This window comes from Triticum aestivum, chromosome 4A, assembly GCF_018294505.1.
Source record: "Triticum aestivum cultivar Chinese Spring chromosome 4A, IWGSC CS RefSeq v2.1, whole genome shotgun sequence".
Taxonomy (NCBI): Eukaryota; Viridiplantae; Streptophyta; class Magnoliopsida; order Poales; family Poaceae; genus Triticum; species Triticum aestivum.
In genome coordinates, this window is record NC_057803.1 from 745,653,287 (window position 1) to 745,664,058 (window position 10,772).

General features: G+C 44.6%; 1 pseudogene; it reads left to right on the forward strand.

The window, feature by feature from the left end:
* The first annotated feature begins 8,920 nt into the window (after window positions 1-8,920).
* LOC123084553 (putative receptor-like protein kinase At3g47110) overlaps window positions 8,921-10,772 on the forward strand; it is a 26,293-nt pseudogene continuing 24,441 nt past the window's right edge.

Genomic DNA, 10,772 nt, shown 5'->3' on the forward strand with positions numbered 1-10,772 from the left:
CACATCCTGCTACGGGACCTAGTAACTAGTTAGATTTTTTTTTTCGAAAAGGGGGACTCCCCGTCCTCTGCATCAGAATGATGCATACAGCCACCTCAATAAATAAAATAGGTTCAACAAAATCGTATAGTCTTCAACAAAATAAAAGCAAGCTCACCTAGGGCCTCGATGTTAAACCAAGAACATACCACAAGCCACAACCGGCTTGTAAAATAAAGATAGGAAAACTAATTGCCTATCCTATTACATGACCGCGAACCAAACCGGTTGAAGATATCCCGCGCTACCATCTTCCACCGGACAGATCCAGTAACCAAACGCTCACTGGCCTCCGTTGGAGTGAGTAAGGACCACATACGGATCAGCGCCGTAGCACGGAATATAACCTGCAAAAAATAAATAGTAGTTATTCTGTTAAAAACCAAATCATTTCTGCAGTTCCGAATTGACCATAACAACGCATACACTCCTACACGAATATGTCTAGCTGTATCGGACTCTATCCCATCCAGCCACGTTTCAAATAACGACCCAACCGTACTCGGAGGAGTAATGTTAAAAGCAATTTGCACAGAGCGCCACAGAATTCTCGCCAAAGGACAGTCAAGGAAGAGATGCTTAATGGTCTCGTCATGATTACAGAAGCTACACCTAGTAGATCCAGTCCAATTGCGCTTGACCAAGTTGTCCTTTGTTAAAATTACCTGTTTATGGACAAACCACATAAACACTTTAATTTTCAAAGGCACTTTTACTTTCCAAACATGTTTGGTACTAGGAATAACAGTGGAGTTGATGACATCGTTGTACATCGACTTTACAGTAAATTGTCCATTCCTAGTAAGCTTCCAACATAGCTGATCGGGCTGTTGAGCTAGCTGGACTTTCATCAGTCTACGCACCAGATGGAGCCAAGCTTCCCATCTCTCACCAACAAGCACCCGCCGAAACTGAATATTAAGGGGATTGGACTGCATAATCGTTGCAACTAGCGCATCACGTCGCTGGACAATACGATACAAGGTTGGGTACTGTATTGCTAATGGTGTATCACCCAGCCAAGTGTCCTCCCAGAAACGTGTGTCATTGCCATCACCGACAATAAACTTTGTTCTATTAAAGAAGGTTGACTTGACTCTCACAAGCCCCTTTCAAAACGGCGAATCAGTTGGTCTCACTGTCACCTGTGAAAAAGTTTTGGACTGCAGATACTTGTTACGAAGAATCTGCGCCCAAGTTGCGTCAGTCGGACCCGAAAGCTTATACAGCCACTTACTAAGCAGGCATCTGTTCTTGACCTCAAGATTTTCGATACCCAACCCCCCTTGGTCCTTTGGTCGACAAATGACATCCCACTTGGCGAGTCTATACTTTCTCTTAAGTTCATCACTCTGCCAAAAAAATATTGATCGGTAGAAGTCCAGTCTTTTCCTAACCCCAACTGGAACCTCAAAGAAAGATAGTAGGAACATCGGCATACTCGTGAGTACCGAATTAATAAGAATTAACCGGCCTCCATATGACAGAAGTTTGCCCTTCCAGCAACTAAGTTTCTTTTCAAACCGATCCTCAATGCATTTCCACTCTCGGTTTGTAAGCTTACGATGGTGAATAGGTATACCTAGGTAGGTGAAAGGTAAAGCCCCTAATTCACATCCAAACAATTTCCTATAAGCCTCCTGGTCCTCCTTGGCTCTACCAAAGCAGAACAATTCGCTTTTATGAAAGTTAATCTTTAACCTAGACAATTGTTCAAATAAGCAAAGCACCAGCTTCATATTTCTCGCTTTTGCCAGGTCATGCTCCATAAAGATGATAGTATCATCAGCGTACTGCAGAATGGACACCCCCCCCATCAACTAGGTTGGGCACCAAGCCTCCCACCTGACCGGCCTCCTTTGCCCGACCTATTAGGATTGCCAACATGTCAACCACAATGTTGAACAAAACAGGGGACATTGGATCTCCTTGCCTCAGACCCTTGTGTGTCTGGAAATAGTGCCCAATATCATCATTTACTTTAATTCCAACACTCCCTTTTTGCGTAAAGGATTCTACCTGGCGTCGCCAAGCCTCATCAAAACCCTTCATACGCAAGGTCTATTGAAGGAATGGCCATTTGACCTTGTCGTACGCTTTTTCGAAATCCACTTTGAAAACAACCCCATCCAGTTTTTTCGTGTGGATTTCATGGAGCGCTTCATGAAGGACCACTACCCCGTCAAGGATATTCTTGTCTGGCATGAAAGCAGATTGGGTAGGCTGCACAACAGTATGCGCAATCTGTGTGAGTCTATTGGTCCCGACCTTGGTGAAAATTTTGAAACTAACATTAAGAAGACAGATTGGCCTGAATTGCTCAATTTTCACAGCCTCTGTTTTCTTAGGAAGAAGGGTAATCGTTCCAAAATTGAGCTGGAAAAGATGAAGCTGTCCAGCAAACAAATCATTAAACATAGGCAACAAATCCCCTTTAATGATATGCCAGCACTTCTTATAAAATTCCGCTGGGAAACCATCAGGACCCGGCGCATTGTTATTCTTCATTTGCGAGATGGCCTCCAGCACCTCTTTCTCCGAGAAAGGAGCCACAAGAATATCATTCTCCACCGCTGTGAGCTGAGGAATATCCTCAACCCTTGACTCGTCCAGAGACACACAGTTCTCTTCTGGAGGGCCAAACAACTGCTTATAGTACTCGATAATGTACAATTTTAGGTTTTCCTGTCCTACAATCGTATCCTCATCTTGCTCAAGCTGAAAGATCCTCTTCTTTCGATGCTTACCGTTAGCGATCATGTGAAAGAATTGCGTGTTCGCGTCCCCCTGGACTACTCGCCGGACCTTGGCCCGCAACGCCCACTTCAACTCTTCTTCTCTAAGAAGTTCTTTCAGCCGCAATTCCGCCTCGAGCTTGGCATGAAACTCCGCAGCCGGCAATATCGTGGTTTCTGCTTTTACATCCAGAGACCGTATAAGGGCAAGGAGCTTTTCTTTTTCGACCTTATAAATCTCACTCAGATGCTTAGCCCACCCACGTAGGAAGCTCCTCAAGTGCCTAATCTTATTCTGCCAGCGCTGAAGCGCGGTCCTCCCTCCTGAATCCTTAGCCCACTCTCTGGCCACGAGATCCAGGAAGCCATCTCGTTCAAACCAAGCCATCTCAAAGGAGAACACATTTTTGTTCCCCGGGTGGGTGGGTGCACCAGAGTCGACAAATAACGACGTATGGTCAGAAATACCACGGGACAAGGCCTGGACAGTCACCAGGGGAAACTTCTGTTATTACTTCTGTTATTAGAGATTTCAGTGTATTACTACCCAACGAAACTCCTAATTGATTTGCATTTTGAACAATCTCATCATTTGAAAAATGCAAAATGGAATTAGAGGTATTGACCGACATACCAGTAGTGACCTCTACGTCACGAAGCTTGGCCGCCGTCATGGCGCACTGCTGCTGAATGTCGTCCACATCAGGCTGGGTGTGGAGACGTCCGCTCATCCGGCGTCCCTCAGAAACCGGATCCTGAATCCCTCCAAACGCGATGACCTCCTCCCGAGAAATCGCGGTCGGGGTCCGGCCTCCTGCCGCTCCCCAACCAACAGGCCGATCCAACTGCACGGGCTCACCCACGGCCTCGCCCGAGAGAGGCAAAGCACTCACCGCCGACTCGAGGCGCGCCTCGCCTGGCGATGCCGGCAGGGTGAGAGGTGGAGACCGAACAAGAGCCACTTGCCCTCGCTCCCCACCCAGCACCGGTGAAGCCACCCGTACAGGCCCTAGAAGAGAAGGAGGCTTCCAGGCCACCTGCCCCGAGCCGCCTCCCGAAGGCAAAGCCGGCATCAGCCGACAGGCAGACGCGACGGGGGAAGAGTTATCCGAGGCCACCTGCCCCAGACCCCCTCCCGGCGAAGAAAAAGACTCGGAAGCCACCTTCCCCGAGTCTCCTTCCTTAGCAATAGGAGAGCACCCCGAGGCCGCCTACCCCAGGTCACTCCCCGACAAGCTAGGTACGAGAAGCTGCGGCAGCTCCTGAGAAGGTATCGTGTGCTGAGCACGAAGGGGAGTGGCCTCCTGCCGACCCCCAGGAATCGTGTCCACAGCACCCTCCAACCCCAAAGCCGGTAGCTCAAGCTCAAACGCCTCCTCGGACTCAACCCGATCACTCCAGAGCCTCGGGGGAGCAGAGTGAGGCTCAAAAGACCCAAATCTCAGAGTCGTCGAAGGTACCATGGTGGGTGAGACTGCTCCATCCCCGGTCGACGCCAGCTCGGGCCCCGGCCCCTTGGACTGTCGTCCAGGGTCCTCAACCGGCAACTCCTGTACCCCCGCTCCGCCATCACTCTCGTGCATATCCATATCAGAATCATGAGCCGGCGCAACCAGAAGGCTCTCATCCTCAAACTCAATATCTAGATCATAAACTCTGCCTCGATAAGCCCACTTAACCACATCCGGGACATACTCAATGTTCAAAATACTAACCAAAATCCGAGCAGTCCCATGAGCTCTGGTGAACTCCATGTCCACACGCTCAGGCTAGTTAGATAGATCATGTCGTGATGGAAAACACTTGTCTGAACTCACCCTGATCATTGGATCTGCAGGGCTATGGAAATCGGTGCGCTGATCGTGTGCATACGGTACATGGCGCTGCCGGTGGGCGCGTGGTGCATGTAGATTCTACTTGTATCAAGTTAATATTCTGCAATGTAGATTCTGTTTGTATAAACGTAGGACTGTGTTAAGCAGCGCAGCGTATGAGTGTAGTGTAGGGGACACGCCTTTCTTGAATTGTAACACTAGACTACTGTTGAGAGGCTACTGTTTTTGCAAGAGACTGAAGTGTAACGCTAGACTTAGGCCAGCCAAAACATGTGAGCTAATGAATGTGTGAGAGAGTGAAGACGTAACTGCACAGTGAAGCTACAATACCTGAACAATATTAAGACAGTTTCCTCTTTATTTTTCCGGAGGTGAATTACTCGGATGACCAAGATAGTCTTTCTGCTTAACTACGCCTGCTACCATGGCGCAGATGTTTTGAGATTCAGAACAATTTTTAAAGATATTGAACAGTTTTTGAATTATTCAAAAAAATGAAAGAAAAGAAACAGATGGGGTACAATACTCCAGCTTTAGGACCCTTCTGGAACACCGTTTAGATCACCAAAGTAGTTAGTTTACAGAGGGAGTACATGGGAACAAACTCACTTTTTTTGCCGGTTTTGGGAAACCATCTGGGAGGTTGCAGTTTTTTTTATGTTGCTTTGTTCCTGGTTTTTCTTTTTCTTGTTAGTTTTATCTTTTTATTTTCTTTATGTTGTTTTGTTAAAAATAATACTAGAAAATTTGGAAAAATTTGCATTTAAAAAAATATTTGCAAATTTGAAAAAATGTTTGCGTTTCAAGAAACATTCAAAATTTTCATGTTTACAAAAAATGTTTGCAAATTTGAAAAAATGTTTGTGTTTTCAGTAAATTTTCAAAAGTTTGAAGAATTTACAAGGTATCACCTATATCTTGTTTTACCAAAATCGTATGCAATGGAGACATCCAAAAATAAATCTAGCCCACAATACAGGTCCGAAGCCGGGCTTGAGTTAGGGCACTGAGATTTTCAGATAGAAGGCATACGTTGTGGTGCTTAATATTTACTTTGCAAGGGAAATGTAAATAATACATTACTTGAGGGATAGTTTGACGCATAGTCCTTCATATCTTGCTATCTTACCATTTAGTATATATTTTTGCGGGAAACCATTTAATTAATTAACCATGCGGACTAATGGCATTTCACTCCAAATTGTTATCGAATTTAGACATTCCTCGGTATACATATCCCACACAGATGTGATGTGTTTTTTCGTGAAAACGGGGTTCTGCCTTTAAATATGAAGTCATACTAATGTGTTTTTTTGTGTGCAACCATTCATACTGTGGCTTCGCCACTAGATCTCTATTGTCGTCTTTTCTTTCTGTCCTTCGATTCACTTCCACTCGCACATTTAACTATCTTCCAGAGGTACGTATGAATTATTGTGATTGGCGGAAGGCAAGAACCGTTGATGCACCATTCGGTTCAATACCGACGCGCCGGTTAGAGGATACTCCCTCCGTTTCTTTTTACTCCGCTTATAAGTTTTGGTCCTAGTCAAACTACACAAAGTTTGACCAAATTTATACTAAAATATATAAACATCTACAATACTTAAACTATATAATATGAAAATACATTTCATGGTGCATCTGAAAATGTAGATTTCATATTGTGAATGTTGCTATTTTTTAATATGAAGTTAGTCAAACTATGCAAAACTTGACTTTGACCAAACCTTATATGCAGACTAAAAAGAAACGGAGGGAGTATGTGAAAATGACCGTTTCTTTATCTATCTCATGTATTATGATGGAGCACTTCAGTTGTGTACATATGACTTCTCTGATCTGTATATGAGGACGGTTTGGCCTGTGTTATTACTTATTACTGTTATGTGATAGGAGCAGCAGTTTATATATGGCAGTTGCCATGCGAGACACTGATTTAATTATCATGACTGAGCTATATGAAAGCCGTGCTGCTCTCTTTTGCTGGTGCTATGAGACTATGAATAATTCTGGACATGGTGTGCAGCTGGGGGAGCAAATTGTGAGGGACAGTGATGGACGACTGCAGCAAATCTTAAATTACCAAGACCTGACGAATGTCATGTGTTGAGAATGCTCTGTCAAAGAAACCACGAGCATGTGTGTTTAGCTTTGGATTCTTTTCAAGCTTTATACGTACTGTCCCAGAGTTCGTTAAGACCTGACGAGGGTTTATGTCCCTTTTGCTGGCAAACTGATCTGTCTGCATATTGATTGATGGCACCATCTCCATTTCTGATCGAGGCTCATGATTCTTTTTGGAAGTAAAAAGTATTGTACCTTGTAAGAAGAAGCTCATGATTTTTTTTCCCCTTTTCCTTATTCGGGTTTTTGCCTTTTCTTTTCTATTGTTTTATTTATAAATCTATCCTTTTATCATGATTTTTTTTCAAACATGGTGAACGTTTTTTCAATATACCCTGAATATTATTTGATATACTGTGAACATTTCTTAAATATCAAATGAACATTTTTTTAAACACACGATGAGCATTTTACAAACACACACTGGACAGTGTTTTTAAATACATAGTTAAATTTCTTTCAGAATATTTTTTGTAATTGTTTTCAATATTTCATAGTTATATTGATATTTTTTGTTTCATCACGTTTTCCGTGGTTATTTAACCGATTAATGAATATGTAATTTTTCTGTAGAAATAAAAAATAGAAAAGTATATGGGCCACTCCACACACAGTACAACACGCACGCACGCGACCCAGCCCAGGTCACAGTCACACATACACCTGGTCGCCGGTGTCTCCGCCTCAAATCGGCACCGGCGGATGTCCCCTCTCCCCCTTCCCGTGTGCGACCCTCAGACGGCACCACTAGCCCAACTCAGCCGCCGTCTACCATCTAGTCACCGCTCATCTGCGCCACCATCCGACGACGGTGGTGGTCTCGCCGGCGCCACCATTTCTTGAATATGTAATTTTTTATGAATTCCTACATGTGTGTTCGAGATTTTATTTTCACGAATTCCTGCTTTAATTTCAGAGCTTGCAAGCCTGATGAGTGATGAATAAGATAATCTTACTGGCTTCAATGGGAGATCAGCCAATCTCATGGAAGGAGAGGAAAATCTACACTGGAATTGGACAGGTCTACATCCAATGGGAAATCAGTTTTTTTTTGTTTGATTTATAGGAGTGAATTTTTCTAATTGGCCGGGTTTTCAGTATCAGGTGACTTTTGTGATTGCACCACATGACATAAACTCCCAAATATGCGGTCCTCGCCGGCGCTCATGGTGGATGCCCTAGTCGGCTGGAGCTGTGGGTGGTCGTGGAGGCCGCAACGACGGGCCACCATTGGATGTCCCGAAGCCCGGAGGTTCAAGATTGGAAGCTTTAATTTCAGAGCCAATTCTTTATGAATTCCTGTTTTAATTTCAGAGTTTGCAGGCTTGATGAATCATATGGCCTTATTGGCCTTAATGGGAAATCAGCCAATCTCATGGAAGGAGAGGAAAGTTTACACTGGACAAGTCGGCATCCAATTCTGATCTCGGTCCTTCGGTAACCATCAAGTTTCCTCCACCATTATGGTTTGGTTTACAGGAATCTTATAGGTGACTTTTGTGATTGTGCCACATGAACATAAAATTCCAACTTAACCTGTTTTTTGTGTACATCCAATATATTGCCGTTTCTTGTAACATCATTGGAATAGTTCAACGTTTGAAATTATGTCACACCTTCAACTACATGGCACAGGACATTGCACTGGTCATTTTTACACTCTTTTTCTTTACTCATGATAGAGATATTTGTAATTTCTGAAAGTAATATTTCATTTAGCATACTCAATACGGAAGGGCAAGAATATGATAATCACCTCCACCTCGCTCAACCACGAGTTAGGAGATCTTCGAGTTTAAACCTTTATGTGATAGACAATGCATCTACGGAGATGTGTGTAAGATCCGCGTGAATTGCTTGTATTTACATAGACTCCCAGTCAAAGACATGAACACAAACTGCAACAATCTGCCCAAGAAATGGTACCTGTAGGTAAACAATAAGTGGTTCCGCAGAAAGAAGACACGTACGGCTCATAAAAGAGTGGTTGCCGGCGTCCAATATTTTCCTCGTCTTAATGAATGAAAGCAGCGCTGCTGCATTTTGTCAAAAACAATTTAATTGGCCGACCACAGAGAGTGAGCATTATTGTCTATTTAACAACCCGCACACAAGGAGAGAAGTGCAGAATACAATAATTAAGGACCTACCATTCCAACCCCATCTCCACCTCCTTTCTCAACCATGAAGACATGACAGCTTTTCATGGTCCATCATCTCACTCATACCCTCCTTTTTTCTCACATCCAGCTGCTCTCAACCCACCAACAACCAAAGTAGCAATTATGGTGTCGATCTTCCGGTGCTCCTATCATTCAAATCCCTCATAACCAGTGACCCTACAGGGGCACTGTCCTCTTGGTCTTGGGACCCTGTCATCAACGGGACGAGCACGGCGCCATTGCCTAATTACTGTGAGTGGATGGGCGTGTCCTGCAGCAACCGCTGGCACCCAGGCCATGTCACTACCATACGTCTGCTTGCCTTGGGCCTTGTCGGCAGAATCTCCCCGCAGCTCGGTAACCTGACCCACCTTCGCATCCTCAGTCTTTCAGACAACAAATTGAAAGGTGAGATCCCAGGCAGCCTCAGTGGTTGTACAACACTTCATACCTTGGAGGGAACAACCTCTCTGGTTCCATGCCTGCTTCTCTGGGTCTCCTATCAAAACTCAAATTTCTCAATGTTTCCGATAATAATCTGATTGGTGATATTCCCATGTCATTCTCCAACCTCACAACCCTCACGCGGCTTAGTATGCGCAAAAACCAATTCCATGGCCATATCCCGAGTTGGCTCGGTAACTTCACATCACTGACACGCGTAGGATTAGCCCAGAACGGTTTCAGTGGCCATATCTCTCCAGCTCTAGGTAAGATGGCAAATCTTTTTACGTTTGATATCATGGATAACAAACTGGAAGGCCCTTTTCCTCCATCCATGTTCAATATTTCCTTCATATTATACTTCAACATCGGGTTCACTGGTGGAAAAACAGGCTTCCGTCCAGCCCCATAAGTCGCGAAGCTGTAGGAACCGCGACTAATGGGACCTTTAGTCGCGGTTCTGGAGGTGAACCGCGACCAAAGGCCTGGGCCCAGGGCGCTCGGTGGCCAGCTGGCGCACGTGAGGGTCTTTAGTCGCGGTTGGCGAGGACAACCGCGACTAAAGGCCTTCGGGCACCTTTAGTCACGGTTTGCCAGGCCAACCACAACTAAAGCCCCTCCCCTATATATACCCATCCAGCAGCCAACACTTAGCCATTTGGAGCCATTCTCTTCACAAGTGGGTGTAGGTTTGCTTTTGGTTCCTCTTATGCACATAAGGTGTTTGATGAAATGCCCCAAGAGCATGAAACAAACATGACATGAAGTGTTAGAGCCACACTCCTCGATCGCGGTTAGCAACTTGATGAACCTTTGATGTGTCATTGATAAAATATGCATGTGTGCAGTTCATTGTTTAATTTATATTGTTTGTAGCTAGTTAGTTTAACAAATGCATGATGGTTAATTATATATTTTATATTATAATAATGCAGATGAATCGGCAATGGATGTAAGGTAACCGACTCTCCGGCGAGTTCACTACGGGTTTGAAAGATTTCCTCGTAGTGGCTAATGCGAACAAGCAGGGGGGTTTTGTTATCTGTCCATGTGTTATCTGTAAGAATCAGAAGGGTTACTCTTCCTCAAGAGATGTTCACATGCATCTGCTTCGGCACGGTTTCATGCCAAGCTATAATTGTTGGACCAAGCATGGAGAAAGAGGGGTTATAATGGAAGAAGATGAAGAAGGGGATGATTTCATCGATGAAAGCTATCTTGCTCATTTCGGTGATACTTTCATGGAGGATGCTGAAGGTGAAGGGGAAGGTGAAGAAGAGGCACGTGATGATCCCGTTGATGATCTTGGTCGGACCATTGCTGATGCACGGAGACGCTGCGAAACTGAAAAGGAGAGGGAGAATTTGGATCGCATGTTAGAGGATCACAGAAAGGCGCTGTACCCCGGATGCGATGATGGTCTGAAAAAG